Below are 23462 nucleotides of genomic sequence, written 5' to 3' on the forward strand. Positions count from 1 at the left end.
ATGATGCATTCCCTGGGAGCCACAGGATACTGGAAGATTCAGGAGATCTAAGATAGATGGTTTTTCCTCCAAATTAACCCTGAGCCAGTGAAAACCTCTCGCCCCCAACTCTACAAGGTGTGGTTTCTGGGTGGACAAAATTTTGGATCTCTTCTTTGTCCCTATTACATTCCACTTCTAATTCTACTGACAGGTGAACAAATTCATGCAAGTCTCCCCTTGGACTTTAAACTCCATGAGGGCAGCCCCTTGTTGCCCAGAGCCCAAGGTGTTTCACATAGTATATGCTCAGTGAGGATTGGCTTGAAATGCAGGAGGCAGCTTATGAGGCCTGAAGGAAGTGGGAAAGGCCAACACATGAATACTCAGAAAGATTTCTCTTGTTGATCCAATGGTTTGAACTTGGCAGGCCTTTCCAAGTCCATCGAGGTCAGCTTGTGCCTAAGCAGGGACGCCTCAGTGAGCCACTGGGTGAAGCAGTGAAGACTTCTAGGATGAGAGCTTTGCAATCTGGACTTGGAAATGCCCCGGGGGGGCACATGGGCTCTGGAAGCAGGGGGAGGTGGCTGGGATAGCAGATTCAGCTCCAGCCTTTGACCCAGAGGCCTATAGCTAGCCTCCATCCCCAGGGGCAGCTCTTCCCAGAAGCCCCCCCTCCTTCCCTCCCTCCTGCCCCCATGCTCTGAGAGGACCTGCAGGCACCTGGGAGCTAGAGGGAGGGCAGGACCAGGGGAGGAGAGGCATGCGGCTGGACCCAAGATGTTGGTGATATTTCCCTTTTCCTTTGTCCACAGCTCCGGAGACTGTGGAGGGCAAGGGCCTGGCTGAGGGGAGGTGCTGCCTTCCCAGGGGCCTGGGAAGGGCTACCTTTTTTGCCCCCTAACAATGCTTGGTATCTGTCACAGGACATTAGTACCATGCCCAGGCTGTGGCAGACACTCCGAATGGGAGAGGAGACCTTGTGGGCCAATTGCAACACTGCCTCCAATGGCAGCCGAAGGGTATGTCTACACCATGATGCCAAGCAGCCAGAAGGCAAGAAAAGCTTAGTCAGGCATCAAGGCAGCCTTTGAACCCGAGACCCTGAGAATGGCCATCTGTCTCACTGGAGGACGGGGCAGCAGCAGGCTACCCACAGCCAAGATTCCCAGGAGATGAACCTGGGGTGACCCTGGGGAATTCTCTGGGACGGGCCTTGGCTTTTACTTCCAAATATCTGGATGTTTGGTCCCAAGTAAACAAACCCTACAGATGTTTACTTTAGAAAGCTGTGATCAGATCACAGAGGCTCTGGGGCTTTGGTCAAACTGCACACAGGTGTAGGATGTCTGCAGTATTCACGGCCACCCACTGAAGGCAGCAGCGTGGCCCTGGGCAAATCACTTTCTTCCTGAGCCTTTCTGAGACTCAGTTTCCTCATGTGTAAAGGGGATAATAGTCCTCCCAAGGGTTTTTGTTAGCACCAGAGGAGATATGTATGTGAAGTATTTTGCCAGCCTCAAAATGCTACAGGAATTGGTGATCACTGCCTTCATTACTAAAGGTGGGTGTATTCCCAAACAGCCCAGTAGTCTGGAAGCTCACACAGCATCTATCCATCCCTGAAGCCCTCCCTGGGTCTTCCTGAGCCCATATGAAGTCACTCCCTAAGGGATAAGCGGTCCCTTCCTTTCCTGCCTTGGTGGGGATTCCCACAGGTGAGGCTCCTGCTGGGGTGCAAGGGCTGGGGACAGATTTCAGAGGGATCTATAGACTTGGATGGAAAAAAACCCTGCATGTTGATTTCGACATAAATTGCTTTCCTTTGAAATCCTTTGGGTTTTATCTTGGGCATTTGAAAAACACCCTCTGGCCTCCCCGTCAGCTCCCATCTCTCCTTTGCTGTCCATAACTGTGGATCAAGAAAGGCCAGAGGAGAGGCCTTCCTGGTAGGGCTGAGGGCACCCCGGGTCCTCGAGAGGTGGCCTCCTGAAGCTGACCCAGGACAAGCTTCCTGGGGTGGCTGGCCAGCTGGGTCACCACGCCAGCATCAGGGCAGGGGCTTCAGCCCAGAGGCTCCCCCAGCCACTGATGCCCAGAAGGCAAGCTGGATCACTGTGATAACTGTTATCTGTACAGCTCTGTAAAAAGGCAGTGTGAAGGCTTTTGTTTTGTTTTGGTTTGTTTTTCACAAGGAAGAAGAGAACTTTTGTAGAACTGTTTGTAAATTGTTTCTTGTGAAGTGGTGGCCAAAATGAAAATTCTGGTTTTCAGGTTTTTATTCTAGTGCAGAAAGTGAATACTTTGGGCTGTATTATTGTTATTGAAAGGACACAGGGACTTACAGTTTGCGGTATTCCCACCCCCCATTGTGATGACCAGGTGGGTCCCCCATTCTGGCGTGTCGGAGCCCCTTGTGTGACGTCACAGGGCCCCTCCTTCAGCCCGGTCCCGGGTCCCGCCCCTGCCATTTCTGCCCGACAGCAGAGCGAGGTAGGCAGGGTAAATGGGGTGTGGTCAGCAGCAGGGGTCCCCAGCGTCCTTCCCTTTGGAATTGCGGGAAGGTCTGTGTGTGTGGTGCGCTGGCCAAGGGTCGGTCTGTCACACTTCCTGGGAAGGTGTCACTGGGGGAAGTACCCCGAAGGGCCTGAGTCACAGGACCTCCACGCCCCTCCCTGAAACTGACCAGGCCTACGGATCCCCCCTCAATCTGATTACTGATCCACCTCCCCGGGCTTGAGGGGGGCTGCCTGCTCAGCTGTCAGGTATCAATCATGAGGGGGTGGAGGGAGGGCTTTGGACAACTCCTCCTCATCTGTCCTTTGGTTTGGAGTTCAGTGGTGACCAGTGCACTGTTCCTGAGCTTGTTTGGGGACTTCTTGGCAGAGATACTGGGTGGAGAGTGGTTTTCCATTCTCTTTTTTTATCTTACAGATGAGGAAACTGAGGCAAACAGGGTAAAGTGACTTGGCCAGGGGTTACCAATTAGTGTGTGTATCTGAGGCTGGATTTGAGCTCAGGGAGATGAGTCTTCATGAGCCCAGGCCCGGCTCTGTCCACTGAGCCATCTAGCCTGGCTGCCCTCGTGTTCTTCCTATTCTGACATCTAACCTGGGGTGGGGGCTGGGGACAGCGCACTACCACCTTGTCACTCCAGGTAGCTTGGTGACTATTACAGCTCTGTAAAAAGGCAATTTGAGTGTGTTTTGTTTTGTTTTGTTTTGTTTTTTTTCACAAGGAAGAAGAGAACTTTTTGTAGAACTGTTTGTAAATTGTTTCTTGTGAAGTGGTGGCCAAAATGAAAATTCTGGTTTTCAGGTTTTTATTCTAGTGCAGAAAGTGAATACTTTGGGATATATTATTGTTATTGAAAGGACACAGGGACTTACAGTTTGCGGTATTCCCACCCCCCATTGTGATCATGAGGTGGGCCCCCCATTCTTGGCGTGTGGGAGCCCCTTGTTGACGTCCCAGGTCCCCTCCTTAAGCCCGGTCCCGGGTCCCGCCCCTGCCATTTCTGCCCGACAGCAGAGCGAGGTAGGCAGGGTAAAATGTGGGTGTGGTCAGCAGCAGGGGGGCCACAGCGTCATTCCTTTTGGAATTGCGGGACGGTCTCTGTGTGTGGTGCGCTGGCCAAGGGTCGCTCTGACACTCTACCTGGGAAGTTGTCACTGGGGGAAGTACCCCCGAAGGGGCTGGGTCACAGGCCCCCCACCCTCCTCCCTGAAACTGACCAGGACTCAGGACTGATTCACCAGCCCCTGAGCTTTGGGTGGGCTGCCTGCCCAGATGTCAGGGATCATTGTTGGGGTTGTCTTTGGACAGCTCTTCCTCATCAGTTCTTTTGTTTGGAGTTCAGTGGTGACCAGTGCAGTATTCCTGAGCTTTTTTGGGGTCTTCTTGGCAGAGATACTGGGTGGAAAGTAGTTTGCCATTCCCTTCTACATCTTACAGATGAGGAAACTGAGGCAAACAGGCGTCTCTGAGGTTGGATTTGAACTCAGGGAGATGAGTCATCATGAGCCCAGGCCCAGCTCTGTCCACTGAGCATCTAGCCTGGTTGCCCCCTTGTTCTTCCTATTCTGACATCTAACCTGGGGTGGGGGGTGGGCATAGCCCACTACCACCTTGTCACTGGAAGTGGTTTGGTGACTATTACAGCTCTGTACAAAGGCCATTCGAGCAGTATTTTGGGTTTTTTTCCAGGTGTGAATCTTTTCCCCTCCCACAAAGAAGAATGGAAATGTTTGTAGAACTGTTTGTAAATTGTTTCTTCTGCAGTGATGAGTAAAATTAAAATTCTCTCTTTCAGGTTTTTATTCTATTGCGGAAAGTGAATACTTTTGAATATATTATTCTTATACGGATTGATAGTTTCCTGTATCCCTCACTCCCCTGCAAGGTGATTGCTGGGGTCAGCCCTCTGCTGGCGGCCCCTTGTGAGACTTCACAGAGGGCCTCTCCTTGAGCCCAGGCAGGCCCTGGAGCAGTTCCATCTTACCAGCAGTGAGGTAAGGGGATTCAAATGGGGGGGGGGGTGGTCAGCAACAGGGGTCCCCAGGGTCGATCAATTTTGAATTGTGGAAGGATCAGTGTGTCTGGTATGCTGGCCAAAGGTCAGTCTGACACTCTTCCTGGGAAGGTGTCCGTGGGAGTAGTCTCCCCAGACTGTGCCCTTAATTAGGGAATGGCCTGGGTCACAGGACCCCCACCCTCCTCCCTGAAACTGACCAGGGCTCAGGACTGATTCACCAGCCCCTGAGCTTTGGGTGGGCTGCCTGCCCAGATGTCAGGGATTGTTGGGGTTGTCTTTGGACAGCTCTTCCTCATTTGTCCTTTTGTTTGGAGTTCAGTGGTGACCAGTGCAGTATTCCTGAGCTTTTTGGGGGTCTTCTTGGCAGAGATACTGGGTGGAAAGTAGTTTGCCATTCCCTTCTACATCTTACAGATGAGGAAACTGAGGCAAACAGGTGTCTCTGAGGTTGGATTTGAACTCAGGGAGATGAGTCATCATGAGCCCAGGCCCAGCTCTGTCCACTGAGCCATCTAGCCTGGTTGCCCCTTGTTCTTCCTATTCTGACATCTAACCTGGGGTGGGGGTGGGCATAGCCCACTACCACCTTGTCACTGGAAGTGGTTTGGTGACTATTACAGCTCTGTACAAAGGCCATTCGAGCAGTATTTTGGGTTTTTTTCCAGGTGTGAATCTTTTTCCCCTCCCACAAAGAAGAATGGAAATGTTTGTACAACTGTTTGTAAATTGTTTCTTCTGAAGTGATGAGTAAAATTAAAATTCTCTCTTTCATTTTTATTCTATTGCGGAAAGTGAATACTTTTGAATATATTATTCTTATACGGATTGATAGTTTCCTGTATCCCTCACTCCCCTGCAAGGTGATTGCTGGGGTCAGCCCTCTGGTGGCCCCTTGTGAGACTTCACAGAGGGCCTCTCCTTGAGCCCAGGCAGGCCCTGGACAGTTCCATCTTACCAGCAGAGTGAGGTAAGGGGATTCAAATGGGGGGGGGGGTTGGTCAGCAACAGGGGTCCCCAGGGTCGATCAATTTTGAATTGTGGAAGGATCAGTGTGTCTGGTATGCTGGCCAAAGGTCAGTCTGACACTCTTCCTGGGAAGGCGTCCGTGGGAGAAGTCTCCCCAGACTGTGCCCTTAATTAGGGAATGGCCTGGGTCACAGGACCCCCACCTCCTCCCTGAAACTGACCAGGGCTCAGGACTGATTCACCAGCCCCTGAGCTTTGGGTGGGCTGCTGCCCAGATGTCAGGGATCATTGTTGGGGTTGTCTTTGGACAGCTCCTCCTCATCTGTCCTTTTGTTTGGAGTTCAGTGGTGACCAGTGCAGTATTCCTGAGCTTTTTGGGGGTCTTCTTGGCAGAGATACTGGGTGGAAAGTAGTTTGCCATTCCCTTCTACATCTTACAGATGAGGAAACTGAAGCAAACAGGTGTATCTGAGGTTGGATTTGAACTCAGGGAGATGAGTCATCATGAGCCCAGGCCCAGCTCTGTCCACTGAGCCATCTAGCCTGGTTGCCCCCTTGTTCTTCCTATTCTGACATTTAACCTCGGGTGCTGGGGACAGCCCACTACCACCTTGTCACTCGAGGTGGCTTGGTGACTATTACATCTCTGCACAAAGGAAATTGGAGGGCTTTGGGAGGGGGTTTTCCAGTGTGAATCTTTGTAGAACTAATTGTTTGTAAATTGTTTCTAGTGAAGTGATGGGTAAAATTAATTTTTTTTTTCAGGTTTCATTCTAGTGCGGAAAATGAATATTTTGGGATATTATTGTATTATAACAAAGTCAGGTGTTCATGCTTTCCGGTACCTGCTAAACAAAATTACTTGTTATTTTGGAAGGTGAGAGCCAAAAATCCGTATTCTTACTTTGGTGACTAAAGACATGTCATAGCAAAACAGGAATGTTGCTGAGGGGCCAGCACTTAGCTTTGCCCCTTCTTTGAAATCTCCTTTTTTATTTCTGCTTTGTTCTTTTTTACTTTGTTCTCCGTCCCCCACCCCCATAGTTGATCCTCTTTCACATTGTAAAGTTTTGACTTTAAAAATCTTGACAAAACTGTATACTTCTTTTAAACTGGGAAATTAAGCCGAAACTTTACCTCCTTTGTTGGAAATGTGTCAAACATACACTGGTGTTGGCAAAGACTGAAACATTTGATGCATTTTCTAAGCCTTACTATAATATCCCTAAAGGAAATTAAAAGTGTTTGCATGTGTTCATTAAAATCATGTCCTAAATCTTGACTATGTGCAACTGCCCAGCTTTAACTAAGCAAACCCTGCCCTTTATTCAATTGAATTCAAGGCCCAGAGAACTCTTGTGTGGTGACAGGAGACCAGAGCACCTGCTTGTCAGAAATCCTTCTGCCATGTGGGAGAGAGGAAGCCCTTCACTGTTTTTAGTGGAATTTAGTTGGATCAAAATTAGGTCCACTTTCAACTAAGGTGATACAATTCTGCATGCAGCCCCCCCTGGCTTTGGAAAAGACAGCCTAGGGCACCCACGAAGTAATAGGAGTGTGCTTTCTAGTTGGCTGTGGAATTTAAAATCAAGAGTAATCATTTTTTTGCTAACTCATCCTTTATTCGCATAATACCACCATGGTTGCTTTTGCTTTTAAGATCGATCAAACTAAGATAATTTCCTGATGTAAGGGAGAAATTTTGCTGCTCAGGAAAGTACTTTTTTTACCACGTGATGACTGGTGGTGGCAGGGATTATTTGCTTTACCAGTTTGGATTGTGATTTGTTGTGTTACTGACCTGACCTACAAAGAGATCTCTCCTTTCCGTTCTTACAAACTAGTTTAAACCCTACGTCTTATAAGTTGAAGAACTTTCCTGTCTTTAAATTGCACCATTCCTACCAAACCTCCCTACACACACACACACACCCCCTGCCATCAAATGATTGTTCTCCTTACTTTGGTGTTCCTTAAAGAAGACACACACTTGACTTTTTAAGCATTTATCTTAACCATCCTTCTCTTCCCCCCTCCAAATGCCTGGAACACTCCCACTCCCTCCTTCTCATCTTCACCTCCTGGCTTCCCTGGCTTTCTTCAAGTCTCAGTTAACATCCCATCTTTGGCAAAGAAGCCTGGCTGCCTCCTTTCTTCACAACATCAGGGCCATAGTCACGAGTTCCTTTATTAAATAGGTAATCAGATATATGCCTTTGAATTCTAGAAGGAAAGAAAAAGCCAAGTATGATTAATTATTCTTTTAGTATGGAAACCAGGCGCTCATTTTTAAGCTAATAATTGTATAGGCATGTGCCAGTGTATGCTATTTGATATTATGTATGTACATCATTAGGTGGTAATTAGCTTGGTTGCCAGTTTTTAATACAACATTTTAAAATCGTTATTTTTAAACCATCTTTACCTTACCTCTAACCCTCTTCAGATTTGAATATCAACATGGCTTTCTAAGCCAAAGAGAGCTAAGAACGCCTTCAGAAACAAAAAACAAAGAGGTATGAAAGTATAATGTTTGTTCTATTTTGACCTTCTAGAGGTCTTCCAATAATTCTTCTGGGCTTTTCATGTCTGATTTTGCTCAGTCAGTGATGGGGTTGACAGTTTTAATTCTGTTGCTAACACGTAGAATTAATTCATGATTTTAACACTGACATCTGTAAAAAGATTCAGACATTATCATATCAGATATTTTCTTGGCCATCTTTTTGAAGTCTGAGGTTCTTTCTTATAAGGTGGACCCTACTTGATTGATGCAAAAATAAGTTTAATCAAAACTCGTGTAGAATATGATGCATGTTGTAAGCAATCAGAACAATGTATATGTATCTTGAGATTCAAAGAACTTTACAACAAAGTTATAACAGTTTACTTATTCATGAAAATAATGGGTGTTTAGCTTTATCATGGGAATTAACTGGATAAGGGGGCATGGGGAGGGAGGGGCATAGTATCTTTATAACAGTGGTATTCTCCTTATAGTCACAAAGTACATGTAAACGTTAATAAGCACCTGTACCGATTCACAGGTGATACCAACTCCATCCCGAAGTACCTCAGTTTTGGGCCCTGGTCAGTAACTGTTTCCTTGTTTATGTTTTGGTTTTTTTATTTGGGGGGGGGAACAACAGTAGAACCTTGTTCAGCAATAGGTTAGAAGTGAAACTAAGTGAAGAAAAGAAATAGATTAAATTTAAAGTAATACTTAACATTGTGGCCTGGAGCTAGATAATGGGGTTAGGATAGGGGAGAGGATGAGGGGGGGTTAGAGGTTAGAGAGCAGCTTAGCTAATCTTGTTAGGATCATTTTATACAAGTATGTGAGCCCGACATGTGCTTTTTGAGGAGTGGTGGCAATGCCCACCTGCCCAAACTGAAGAGAGAGGGTTCACCTATTGAGCAGCCTGTTCTCAAAGAGAGCACAGGTGAATCTGTAGATTTGGCTAAAAATAAAGGACGTCCAAAGAACAGTGGCAGTAATCCATTTAGTAATGCAAAGAAAGCTTCAAATTCAGAACAAACATTAAAAGAAATTGAAGATGAACCATATTTCAAAGACTTGTTGGAAATGAAAGTTTCTAATACATGTCTTTCTCCCGGACCAGGTAATTCCTCTACCGGTCCCACAAAGAACCCGTTGAGCTTTCTTCCAACACTATCTTCAAAAGATGATGATGAAACCTCTAACAGATGGTTAGATGAGGATGGAGGTGATGAGATACCTTATTGTGTATCACCTGATATCAGTGACTTTGATATCAGTGATTTTGACTCCTCTTCTGACTCAAGTACTCACCTACTGGATAAATCTTAATTTCTAAAGAGATTTTACATTTCTGCCATTTGTGTGTAGTAGTCTGTATAGTCTACATTTAAACATGTTTATAAGATACATTTAGTTTGGGTTCTTCTTTTGTAGACAGAGGGAGTTTTTCTGATGCAAGTTGATCAGCTCACTTCCTTTCTCTCTCAAAATTATGGATTGCCTGTCTCCTCAACAGATCCAGATAATGAAAAGTTAAATTGTTAGGGTCATTGATAACTGATAACCCATCCAAAGATGCCATCAGGAGGAGGACATTGGAAAGGCAACACTTCATTTTTTTGCTCCCAAAGCCCCCTCGACACATTTTAACAGTGCTTTGTAGGAGGGATTCAGAGTTGGATTCTAGGCAACACAGAACATCCTCTTGAGAAGTCTTTGGAAAGTTCCTTCACATCCCAATCAGTTTCAGGCTATAATGTGTGTGTATTCATATCTTTCTGTTGTATTCAGCATGTGGAGTTAAGTACATTAAATAAACATATATATATATATATATATATATATATATATACATATATATATATATGGTGCATATACAAATATATGTATGTATATATATATATATATATATATATATATATATATATATACATGTTACTGAGAATAACAAATCACGTGAAAAAAGGAGGAGAGTTTCTTTTGGAGCCCCTCTGAGACCCGAATTATTTGATGGAAATTTACCTCCCAATACACCTCTTGAAAAAGGAGAAAGCCCAGAGACGAGCAAAACAGCATCCACAACCTGGGTCCCGAGAAACTCAATGATGAAGGTACAATATTTTAGACAAGCATTTAATCTGTCTGTAGTTGAAATTATGCATTTCTCTATGATCCATACCCTAACTGCATTTTTAACAAGTACTGGTATATATTATCCTATCTTCAAAAATGATTTCCTACGAAATATCTTTTCAAATGGAGAGAGTTCAGTTATTTGTTGTTATGTTGGCTTCTCATACACTAGGGACTCAAAGTATTCCAGCCTGTAAGGGGAGCATCATGTCTTGATAGAGAACATGCGTGAACACGCTTGAGTGCCCTGAGTTTCTCTAGGTCTGCTATGGTTATTGCAGTGTTTAAAAGAAAAGCTGAGACATAAAATCTCACTTAACATTTGCCATCATACATAGCATGTGATGCACAAAATAAGCAAAACCTTTTTTTGCCCATTATACACTCTGCCTTAATCAGACCCTAAAACTTGTAAGACCTCAGAGCATCAAAGGGAGGTGACGTGTACAGGGTAGGGCCCTCAGACTCTAAACATGTTCAGCTTCTGCTTTGTGCTGCTGCTATTCGTTTTATACTTAGGGGGGCAAGTCATATAGTCCCTATTTCCTAGGGTCATTGGGAAAAGAGAAAGTTCTTTGCTACCCTGACAAGTGCTGCTAGGTAAAGAAATGAATCCTTTGCCAAACAACACTCCTAACAGTATGCCCCTGTAGTTATGGTTGCTGCCACTGGGTGGTGGTAGACAGTAATCTGCAGCACTGAGCTCTAGTAGTGATGGAAAACTCCCTTCATGCTTTTCGAGCTGATGGCAGGGGTCCCATCTACAGCAAACCAGTGAACTTGCCAGCATTCCTAACAAGTGGCCAGACAGGCTTTGTCTGAGGACCTCATCTACCTCCAATTGCCTTGGGGAAGCAATCCTTTCCAACTTTGGGGTAGCGTAGCTTTTATTGGTAGGAAGGCAAGGCCTAAACTAACATTCTCAGGACCAATGGTGGCTGGCATCATTGTTATACAGAGACATACATGTTGCTATATCCGTCTCACTGCTACCTGGCAGCAGGGGGAGACTTTTGTCCCCAAAGCTCATTGAGCCTCGAGGGGTGCCTTTGCAGAGATCGTCTCTGGAGGATTAGCCCTCAGAGGGTTGTTGTCAGACTCAAATGAAATGTCTGTTACAGGCTTTTGATGCACCTTGGCCATATTCAGTCATTTATTAGGGAACCGTAGCACATCTTGTCATTTATAAACTGTATAAAAATGTCCACTGCAGCAGACGCATTCTAAACCACCAGAAAAAGAGCCTTCCCCCAGTGTAGTGGAAGGGATACCGCCATGTACAAAAGACCCACACCAACAGCTTCCTGCCATTCCTAATAAGAAGTCTGCACCGAGCAGGGATAACATCACCTTGTCAAAATTCGTGGAGGAGAGAACAACATCTATTCCCGAAATCCAGACCATCCAGCCCCACAAGACCCTGAGCACACCATCGGTCTGGAGGAGATCCTCCTCTGCAAGAAGAAGCCAGGTTTTGGATGCGCTACAGACGATTGACTCCAACAGAGGAGCACCAAAAGACAATCTCATGGGTATTTGAGCAGGGAATCATTTTCCGATGGTTTTTACAGGCAGGGGGCAGGCAGTCCCCTGGCTTCAAAGAGCTTAAGACATCAGTCTACCAACACAGGGAATGGACGTAGGAGGAACAGTAAGAAGGCCAGTATATGGCTGGATCAGACAGTGCAGAGCTGTGTGCGGGGCTTGAGGTAAAAGGTGTAAATAAAACAAGGCTGGAAAAGCTAGTAATCTCATGGGAGTGATAGAAAGCTGCTTTTAGAGTTTGTCAGTAACAGGAAGGAGTGGAGACATGATGGGTAAGACTTGTGTGCTGGGGTTAGCCAAAATCACTTTGGCAACTACTGCAGGAAAGAGAAAAGGAGGGAAAACAGGAATTCGGCACTTGTTACAAATCAGTTTGCAGTGAGAGTAGGGGGGCAGCTTTTAGATACAGTATCTGGTGGTATTTGTGAGTGAAGAGAAAAGAGGAGTTTGACCTGATAGATGTGGGGAGAAGAGATAAATGGCAACATTTGGCTGGATGTATCCAGCAAGAAAGTGGGGGAGAGAATGCCTTGAAGTGAGTTGGGTGACTAGAAATAGAGAAGATATCGTGGTTAGGGAGGTTTGGTTTTCTCTTTGTTGATTGTTTTATCCAAAAAATGTTCATTTATGTTCTGTTTGAATGAATTTTATTTGTATTAATTGTTGGTTACTTTCCTTAACAGTTGTACACTCTTGGGCAGATGTGGTGAGATTAGGTACTAAAAAAACCACAAGCACACGTTGTTACAAAACATGGTCTTGAGAGAAGGATAATAAAAAAGCAGAAGAGATTAACCCCCAAGGTCAAGGTACATTACAGAAATGTGGAGATCATTTTTACGTGTGTGTGTGTGTGTGTGTGTGTGTGTGCGCGTGTTATACATATACATAATACATGTGTGTATATACATATATATCATCATGTGTATTACACATTTACATTTGTGTACTTAGGAATGTCATCTGAGCAAACATTAAGAAATACTGAATTTATTTTTGGAAATGTTTCTTTTTCCTTTACAGAAGAAGCCTGCAAACCACTCACAGAATCACTTTAGCACAAGCTTCGCAAACTCTCCCTGCACCCTAGTGATTGGCAGAGCTCATACTGAAAAAGTGACCGAGCCTGTATGGCCCTGTATGATGCTGAACAACTTTGTTTTAAACCCTAAGATGGATATGAATGAGGATTTAGCAGGTGAAAGAGTGTGCACAGAAGGCCATGAGAATGTCATGCAGTGTGTTTGTAGATGCACAATTTTAAAAGAGCTGATAGAAGTGCTCCCCACCTCCTTACAGAAGGGGGAGCGTGCATTCTTGAGAGGTCCTGGCCAATTGTTGTGGTCGGATCTGGTGGGATAGCCTATCTTTTCAGCTACAAACAAACCAGCCCCATGATAACTCTGAGTTGGCATAGTTATGCCTCTGGGCAGGGCTAGGCTGTATCTTGCGGTATATGGTCGGGAAGAATAAAGGTGGTTGTGAAGCAACAAGAGAAGCAGACAGACTGGCCTAAATGCCAGTCAAGAACTGAAAGCCAGTGGAAGGAAGCAGGAAAGGAGAGTTGAGTTTGCAGCCTAGGTTGGGGGCCTTGGACTTTGAAAAGAAATCATTATGCCTAATGAGCAGAGGGAGTCTGTTGCATTGTTTGAAGTAGGAATGAGAGTCAAGAGTTTGCATCTAGATTGATTGCATGCCCGGGATTTTGAGAAGAGATCTCTTTATGAATAGAATGGAAGGGGACTCTGTCCCATTGTTTTCTTGTTGGAAGAGGGTGGAATATGACTTTTTTACTTTTAAAAAATACATATCTGTAATATATACAGTACATACGCATATATGATGTTCTATGTTTTTATTGCATACATTAATGTTACTTATTTTCTTCATTAATAGAATTACCAGGCATGTTTGAAACCTCCATCAAAAAGTAAACTGCAAATGTGTCTCCTGAGATTGGTAGAGATTTACACAATTCTTCAGGAGATGAAGACTCTTTAGAACGTAGGTTACATGATGACTCTAGTGCTTGGTTTTTCTTTTTTTCTTCTGTGAAACTTTGGAATGGCAAGTTATGATTTGCCCTTGCCATGCCAGTAGAGGTTTCATGAGTTGCTATAGCTAACCTTCAACCCAAAGGGCTGGTCCCTCACTGAATCACAATGACATAACCTATCCATGTAGAATTTTTACTTTATGATGAATAAGGAGAGCTAACATCTAAACGTAGTTCAGACATTCTTGTGATGTGACAATTTAGACATTTCTTATAAGTTATACTTAGCAACTATACAAAGAATCTTTGACTTCAATCTCCCCCATCCAATTGCAAGTCTTGTCAGTTCTCTCTCCAAGGATAAAGGGATGTATCCCTTTTTTCCTACTACAGTGGCCAGCACTCTACTTCTAGGCCCTAATTGCCTCTAGCCCTTAACTGTTAAAATAACTTCCTAATTGGCCTCCTCTCCACAATCCTTCCCTTCATACAGTTTTCAACGTTATTTTCCTAAAGTGCAGATCCAACCCATAGTAATTAGTATGCCCAAGAATCTTTAGTTGGCTTCCTCGTCCTTTAGGACTAAACGCAAACTCCCCAAACTCACTTTATTTCATATTGCTCTCCTTCATGTACTCTGTATTCCAACCAAACTAGCCATAACTTAAAGGTATATATGTCTATATATTATATTTACATGTAATGCAACATATCTATCTATATTTATGTGTCTATGTATCTATCTAGTTATATCTAGATATATATATATTTTTAACCTGGATAGGCACAGATCTGCAGATTTGCATCATCTTACTAAATATTATTATCATTGGCCAGGAAAACACAAGACTACAAAATAATAATTTGGGTAGACCTTTAATTCATAAAGAAGAATTAGTCCCTAGACTAGTGAGTGGAGGCATAGTCTTTGTTTCATAATTATCTTTATTCTGTCATTTATTACAGCAGAGAAACTGATACGTACTATTCCTAACACAGTGGAACAGCTATATGGCCAGAGCATGATATGCTGCCCTGCAAATGAAATCATTCAAACCCTAAAGAAGATCCCTGAAATTGGAAGTGGTGAAATAACAAAGATGCCACTTCAAGAAGTCGATGTAGACCCCAAAATATTAACACCCAATATTTCACTTTTGAAAAACACTTGTACATCAAAGGAAAATAGATCAACACCACATCTTAGCAGAATTAAAAAAACAGCAGCACTAGATCAAAAAGTTACATACGTGGAAGAAAAATTTGAAAGTGGAAATGTGGAAGATCTGACCACCAGGAGACTGATAAGAACGCCTAAGGAAAGGGAAGAACATTTAATAGAAGACGTGAAAGTTGTCAAGAAGTCTGGTAAAACATCACAGAAAAAATGTGATCCAGAATACTCAATGAGTATTGAGAAGTTATATGAAATACCCAAAATAGAACTAATAGAAAACACACCAAGCAGCCTAGGGAAACTTAGAGGAGAACCCAAAAAAGTAGAAGAGCTTCCAGGTCATAGGAATATGACAGTTCATAAGGAAAAGGCAAAAGCAGGAGAAAACTTTTTTAGGAGGTTTTTAGGAGGTTTCAGGAGAGTTTTCAAAACATCAAAAGTAAAACCAGAAGATCTAAAGAGATTCAAACTGATGGAGAATGCTAGACCTAAAACTGATACTGATGAAAAAACAAAAGTTAGTGATTCAGTTAGTGAAATAACATCTCACACACAATGAAATGAAAAGAAGGCACCAAAGGTCTTAAAAGAAATGAAATTGAAAAAAAGAATTGAGAATAAAGGAATGATGGTGTTTCGTTCTAGGAATAAAAAGGAAATATTTCCTAGGCAGTCAGATATGACATTCTGAAATAGTGAAAAGGAACCTTTTAAGAATTTTCCAGGTTTGTTAAAGAGTCAAAAGGCAATACTGCACCCTAGAAACAGAAATAAACCTATGGAGCAAGTAAATTTGAGTTTGAGTGAAATCAATGAGTTACACACAGAAAATGAACAAAAAAGTATCAAAAATTTGCAGGGGAAGACCATTGTGACTGAAGATGGACTGGCTTCAAGAAAGAGAAGCAAGTTAAATTTGAAAAAGAAGATATGCATAGAGAGTAAGGAAAAGATACCACCTAAGAGTTTCACAGTTCATGAAAAGGTGGAATGTTTAACATCTAGCAACATACTTAAGTCTGCTAAGGAACCACAAGAGCCCAATTTAGGTTTACCGACTGAACTATGTAAGACAGAGAATGAGGAGAAGAAACTTAAAGATGCAAGTGCCAATATAGGGATGATGACTTCGAAAACCAGAGGCAAAAATAAAGTAGATACATTGTCCAAGGAAACAAAGAAACTGCACAAGAGCTTCCCGGAGAAGTTTATGTCATCAAGATCACATAAAAAGGAAACAGAAACTCAAGAGAGGATATATATGGAGTGTCTAGGGAAGAGTCTCCTGGAGAAGAATGCAGTGAAAGTCCATGTCACAGGTCTTGACCATCTAGAAGTAGGGGCATTAGATTACTCCATGCTGCCAGGGTGGCACCTGAAACAAAGGTAGAAGAGCCAAAGAAGCCTGCGAAAGTTCGTAAGACTGGATTAAAGTCTAGTGGCAAAAAGAAAAAGAATAGAGGCCTGAAAGGATCTAATGCTGTATTAACATCTAGGAACATAGAAAAGGATGGCAAATGCACAGGTATTTGCCCGGATATCTTTCAAAGTTCATTGGTACCTCAAGGAATTTTATGTTTAACTAGAAACAGAAACAAACAACCTCAAGACATTCATCGGATACCTAGTCTAAAAAAGATCATTGAAAAGCAGCTTCCAAGCCTGGAAAAAAAGCCCAGGATAGAGTGCAAGAATCCTTTAGAATTGGAAGCCGAAATGGAACTGACGAAGAAATCTATAGTACTCCTTTGCTGAGGGCCATGGAGATAGCTTGCGCTGAGAACAAAAATAGAGCTATGATTGAACACCAGTTACATTGAAGGTCTACTCAGAAGAAGCAGACACAATGCAGAATAGATAGGATTTAATCTTTTGTCAAAGGACATCTTACCTTTGGGTAAGGTTGGAAAAGCAACTGTTCTCCAGATTCTTCCTAACAACGAGAAAGCAGGCAATACAGATCTGCAAAGATCTGCCAATCTTAGCAAACATGACCCCTCCACCACAGCAGGAGAATCAACCCCAGAAAAAGTCTCAAATTGGAAGAAAACTTTTTACACTACTCTTTTCAGAAAGAGAATAAAATCAAAGACACCTAGCAGTATACTGTTCGAGCCAATTGATGTTGGAAAGTATAGCCCAGAGAGTCGTCTCCTAAAATCTGTCCCACCGGTCGGTGACAATTTAAAAGAAATCCATTCAGAGCCTTCTTTGCTTACAGAACCCAGCAGCAGTGCTGTGTTAGAAAATAACAAAAACCAGACTCAAGAAAAGGTCACTGAGGAACCCATAAAATTAAGTAATGACCAGGAGTTTTTGAACTCATGGAAAACAGGAAAACACAACTTAAGCAGACCAGACCAGCTACCAGGAGTTCAAAAGAGGTATGATGTCACATTTTATGATGTTTCTTTTTAATGGGCATATCACATGTTTTGCTAAATTTCTCAATGGTTGAAGTTCAGCTCTCAGTATTATATAAGATAATCTAAAAAGCATTTACATGACTTTGGAATGAAGTGATGTGTGTTTGCTCTCTAAGGCAATTTAAATAAAATATAATGCGAAACCCTTTTTTCTATACCAATCTTTACCTTATTCTGTGTTGAGAACACATATATGGTCAACTTTTCCAGAACAGATGAAACAGATCTTGTCTCTGTCTTGGGGCAGAGGAGTGCCTAAGTGTTTGGAATATGTTGAGCTTCCTCCCTAACCTAACAAAGCAAAAATTTTAAATGAGCACTGTAGGGCAGGGAGGTAACCAAGTTTGCTTTTAGTTTTGTTATTCTGAAACCAAAGTGAAGAGCAACGATTTGTTATGAATGGTAAAACATTGATTCTTTTAGGTACAGTATAATGCCTTGTTTATCCAAGTAGTATCAGATTTGGATAGTAGAAGCTAATTTTACAGATCACTGAACCCTCACTCTGTCCTTTAAGCACTAGCTTTTTTTATTTTGTTTTAACCACTTTAGATAGAAACCTTGCTAAAATCTATTACACACTTCTCTGCTTTCTAAAGCTGAGTATTCAAAATGTAATTTAACCTTTTCTTGATGAGTAGTAGTCATCATTATGAACATCAATTACTATGCTGTAATATAATGATATTTGCAGACCCACAATCATCCCAGGCTCTTCATTGTCAGCGATACCTTTTTCTTACTGTCATTTGCTTTCCTTCTCCCCTTTTCCCCCTCCCCCAACCTCCTTGGCAGCTATAGAAAACTATATAACTAACCTGTTACAATTGTGGGTAAAGTAAGCAGACTCTCTGGTCCCTCTGTCTTTAGGGTTCTCACACCTGTTCTAAAGAGTTGAAGGCCCCAGATGGATGAGATTGTTTTGCCCTAAACTATTTACATTTTAAAGCACCTATCCTGAAAGCCTTAATAAGCATCACTTAACTTTAATTTATAGTTACAATTCCCCAGGTATTCAAAAGGAACTTCCTCACCTTATTATTTAAATAATTGTTGTTGTTGTAAGAATAGTGAGGAATTTTCGTGTACTATTCCATAATCTTTCTTCTACCGATTATCTTACAGTCACACCGTAACTCAATTGATGGCCTTTGGGCCCTTACTTGCTTACAGAGGGAGGGCAGCTTATCTTGTGGTACGATCTTGGCACTTTGTTTGGCTGGTCCACAGGCCACCTCCACACACTGTTAAGTCCTTCACTGGGTCTAGATTCAGAACCTTTGAATTGAGTGAAACCTGGCCCAGTTTGTGGCACAGAGATGACTTTCCAGAGCCCTCTGGTCACTGTAGTAGGATTAAAGCAGAGGGAAACCAGACTCTTCAATTGACCTAATATTAGAATATAGCACATTTGTCAGAAATAAGAATTCAAGTGAATGTTGCATTATCTTGAATTTCACGATGAAAAGTGTAACTTAGGCCTCTCATCATATGAATTTGGACATTCTGTGCGTGTGAATTTGTTTCTATATTTTATCCATTTTGACCCAGTGTAGGATTCTTTAGTTGAAAGCCAATGCTTTTTTGAATTTAGCATTTCCTTCAGCCATTTCAAAAATGATATGAAGTTATATAAGTCCACATATCAACAAACTGAGAGGTTTACCCCAGTGTAGCTTGTGATCGATTATGTTAAATAAAATGTTTAAGTTAACTTGTGATTTGTCTTGCAGATCTTTCCTTTTTCATTGATTTGAAAAAGAAAAAAAATTAAACCTAAACTGAACAGGTTCTCTTGTAGAATTTTTGCAGAAAAGAAGACTAGCATATGGGATCTAATAGGAAATTGGGTTTCAGGTACTGTGGTTAGATAATGGGATATTGCTCTAGTGTTTCTAAATAACTTTGTAATTGGAAATGCCATTACATCTGTCTGCTGTGAATCCATATGTATACAAGATAAATTATTTACATATGTCTATCTTGTGTTCTTTGTTCCAAATCCAGGCAACAAAGAAAGTGAAGACAGCAAAAATGATGGTCATCTTAAAATAGTAAAATATAATTTTAAGGCATATAATTTTAAGTGAATATAATAAAATAGTTTGATTGTCACAAAATTTCAAGTTATTTTGTAAATGGGGCAGTGAATGACAATGTTCAAGGCAATGAACATTCGTTTTTTGTTTGGGGTTTTCTTTTTAGCAAATGTAAACTTCTTTTCATTAAATGTTTTTCTTCATAACCTAAAAACTTTTTGTGTGAATTCACTGAATTTACTTACTCATGGTTTTGTGGTAAATAAATTATACACAGAATGTATACACATGCATTTTTATGGCAGTCCCAATGTTTCTCCACCTTGCAATGATTATTTTATGAAACATAATCTATCTTATCTTGTTTCATTTGTTTTCTCTCTACCAAACGGCAAAAACTGTTGGGGGGGGAAGTTGTTTTTTTTTTCCAAACACTGGCTTTTTCAGATTTCACTGTAGTAAGTTTTGTTTAGACAGTGTCCAATTTTGAAAATTCTAGAATGTCGACAACACGTGGGCCTGCCATTTGAAACTCAGAGATTCGACCTTGTTCCAACTCTTTTAAGGCCTAACTTGGCTCATTTGGCTGTTGGATATTTGAAGGCTTAATGTAGCAGTATTCATAAGCAAAAACTGCTTTGGGAGGGGAGAAGGGGAGGAGTTTCCATTTTCACAGAAGCCAGCCTTGGGCAAGATTCTTATGATTATAGAGGATTGTATGGGATATGAAATTAAAGGCTTGAATAGAAAAAAGGTAGATTACTGGTACCTTGAGCCATCCAAAGACTGTAGCAGGGTTCTTGTGGATGTTGACTGACTGACTGCATCTTTCCAGTGAAAGGCGGGAGGAATAATGGCTTCTTACCCTGGAATCAGAATGCTCAATCCTTCATTTTATCATAGAAGTGTATCTTCTTCTCATCATGCCTTTTGGAACCACAGAGTAACAGAAGAACCCAGGTTTATCTTGAGCGTATTATTGAGCGTACGTAACTAAAGCCAGTCAATCAACTTGTGCCAGGGATTGCTTAGCCCTGGGAACTTAAAATTTGGAGGCCAAAGTCTGGCCCTGCCTACAAGGAGCTCCCAGTCTAAATGACTGGAATTTAGTTGAAGCCTAGGAGGCCAGTAGTGAGAGAGAACATTCCAGGTATGTGGGGGGTAGAGGGGAGGAGACAGCAGGTACCCAGAGCTGAGATGGGCATTCAGAGAGGAAGGAAGGGTGTCCCCAAACCCAGAAGAGAGTGATCTCTGTAGCGTCAACAGCTCCTGAGAGGTCAAGGAGAATGAGGCTTGTGAAAGGCCCAGTTATTCCCCTATCTCTGCATACCTACAGAAATATCTTGTCTCTCAAATCGTCTACTTTTCCCCTCCTATGACATTCACAGATGCCTCATCCCTTCCCACATCATTTAAGCAGTGGTCCCAAGATCTATGTTCTAGGGCACTGCCGTATAGGGCGTTTGGGATACAAGGAATAATCCCAATATTTGAGGAGCTTACATGCTAATGGGGGATACGGGTGTGTAAAACTGCACATAGCGTAAATATAAAACTGATGATCCCATGGAAATGCATTCAAGGTCGTTTTAGAGGAATGGTACCAGCAGCTGGGGACTATCAGGAAAGGCTTCATGCCAAGATGGGAGGAATGAGGATAAGGGAGGTGGTGGGCAGTAAGCAGCAAGGCACACTTGTTTGGCTGACTTACCACGTGCTGGAGGGTCAGTAATGGCCAATGAGGTGGTGAAGGGTTTTAAAGCCTTAAAGAGTTTGTCTGTAACCCTAGATGTTAATAGGTGACCACTGTAGTAGGGGACGTAAAGGAGTCACATCAGGTCTGTGCATAAGAAAAAATACTTTTGGAGAAATTTATACAATGACAACACAGGAAACCACTTGAAAAGTCTTTATAACCAGTGATAAACTGAGAGAACACAGGTAAAACTGGCCACTCACCTGACAGATGATGAACTTATGGGGTGCTAGAGGGCACCATAGTGCACAGTGCAGGGCTTGGAGTCAGGAAAACTCCCCTTCCTGAGGTCCAAATCTGGCCTGAGACACTAGCTGTGTGACCCTGGGCACTTAAAGTCACTTAACCCTGTTTGCCTCAGTTTCCTCATCTGTAAAATGGACATAAGAATGAAAGTCACCCTCAGGAAGAAGATCAAATGAAATCATATTGTGAGGTTCTTGGCACAGTGTCTGAGCACATAGAAGGCTCTGGATAAATGCTTATTTTCTTCTTTCTTTCTGGTAACTCTTTCAAAAACAGCAAACAGAACTAGTCCGGGAGATATTTTGCTCTATTATGTTGGTTCCCTAGATCTCCTCACTGATCATAAGTAGTGATGACAACAGTAAAAACTGTTTCCTTTCATAGAGTATTTTGAAAGCATTGCACTTTTCAAAGTGGTTTTGCATTTATTATGTTATTAGACCATTAGAGCAATGCTGTGAAGAAGGTAGTTCGAGTATTCTTATTCCCTTTTTACAGATTAGGAAAAGTGTGATACAAAGAACTAAGTAATTTGTTTAAGGCAGAAAAGACAGATCCTGGACTCAAGACTCCTGGCTCCCAGCCCAGTGAATTTTGCTACTTACTTTGCTCTGGGTCTCTGAGTCTTCATCCCTAAAATTAGAGGATTAGATTAGATGTTCTCTAAGATCTTTTCCAGCTCTAAAAATGAAGACTCTACGAATGCTTTATGGAAAGACCATGGTCTTGTAGCCTCAAAGAAGAGACTATGACCATATTTATATAGAGAAGAAAAGATAGCCTTCTTCTTTAACCTTAAAATTAGCAGTAGAATGACTGTGAAATCACTCGCTTTGAAATTCAGGGATTTCAAGTATTTATTGGCATGTTTAGGACACTTATGAAGCTATTAAGAACTTGGAAAATGAAGACATTTTTCTCTTAGAGCAACAGAAAGATGGGCAGAAGAGCTGGGAAGAATGTCCACCTGATTTGCTTCACAAGGAAGAGCAAACGACTACAAGAGACCAATCCCCATTCACCCGGAACTTGCAAACTAAAGTTCCCAGCCCCAGTACTAGAGTTTCATCAATCAACTTACTAGCTTTCTGAGCAACACCCTTAACACCATACCAAACACAGAGGAAGCTGTGATGGAAAGGATACAAGAAATCAGTACTAATGATTTGGATAGATGTGAGTATGTTGGCAGAAAAGTTGTCACTTAAGAATTGTCTGCTCATATGGTTTACATTCCTAATATAGAAAATGCTTGTGCCTCATTTCAAATTAAAAATCCGTTTCCATTGTTGAGATTTTGCAATAGTAAGGCAAGAGAAGGTGTAAAAAGTCTATGAAGTTAATTGTTCCATTTCTCATAGCAAAATATTTCCAGTTGTTAAAATCCAATAATGCTGCTTATATCACTTCAGAAGGAGATCTCCCAAACTCACTTGGAAGTATATCTAGTGAATATGTGATGGTTGTCAAACTCTTTCCCCCCCAGAACTGATATAAAACCAAAAAGGTATCAATAAGGCTCATTTAAAAAGCGCAATCACTTGTTCAATTTCTGCAGAACAGTTTAACAACAGCCTCATATAGAAAATTCATAATCCTGAAATCAGTGTAGTGAAAACTGTCTCTTCATCTCTTTGTCGACCTCCAGTTCACACAAATATTGATGTTTATCTTGGATTGAATATGTTTTGCAGAGGCCTTCCATAGAAGTCTTGTTTTTGCCTAGTAGTCTAGCTTTTTCTCGTTGGGCAAGTTTCTCTAGTGTCCTGAAAATTTAGTAGACTGTTACATTATTAAGTTTAAGCGGAAGTGTTTAATTTTCATATATGAGCCTCCCTTCTCTCCTCTCCATTTCAGCTGATGATATACACTGCAGATTTCCTGGGGGAAAAGTTCCCAGCATAATGAAATCCATATTTTGACTATAATACTTGGATTCACATGTTTGCTTGGAAAGGAAAGAGCAAACATGGGATATAGGGACAAATCTCACTTTTGTAGTTTCCTTGCAGAGAACTGATGTCCTTCAGTAAGAGATCCAGTTGCTAACTCATCAGGTGGAGCAGCTGCATCAGCTTTATCAAGAGGCTGTGTGTGACTCATCCCAACTGAAGAAAATCTTCTGGAGCAGAAGAAGTCCACGAAGCTTTCAGAAGGGAAAA

The 23462-nt window shown here is 42.1% G+C and overlaps 2 long non-coding RNA genes across 2 annotated transcripts; both read right to left on the reverse strand.

Annotated features, from left to right (window-relative positions):
• Positions 1-7469: 7469 nt before the first annotated feature.
• LOC144458177 (uncharacterized) lies at positions 7470-17994 on the reverse strand. Its single transcript, XR_013487723.1, has 2 exons — positions 17428-17994; positions 7470-7702 (listed from the first exon to the last, which is right to left on the reverse strand). It is a non-coding gene; the product is annotated as an uncharacterized LOC144458177 (long non-coding RNA).
• A 2090-nt stretch (positions 17995-20084) lies between these two features.
• LOC110204589 (uncharacterized) lies at positions 20085-23450 on the reverse strand. The gene is made up of 4 exons (XR_002323344.2): positions 23294-23450; positions 21258-21424; positions 21010-21138; positions 20085-20225 (listed from the first exon to the last, which is right to left on the reverse strand). It is a non-coding gene; the product is annotated as an uncharacterized LOC110204589 (long non-coding RNA).
• Positions 23451-23462: the final 12 nt, after the last annotated feature.

This window comes from Phascolarctos cinereus, unplaced genomic scaffold (genome assembly GCF_003287225.1).
Source record: "Phascolarctos cinereus isolate Bilbo 61053 unplaced genomic scaffold, phaCin_HiC Scaffold_653;HRSCAF=1287, whole genome shotgun sequence".
NCBI lineage: Eukaryota > Metazoa > Chordata > Mammalia > Diprotodontia > Phascolarctidae > Phascolarctos > Phascolarctos cinereus.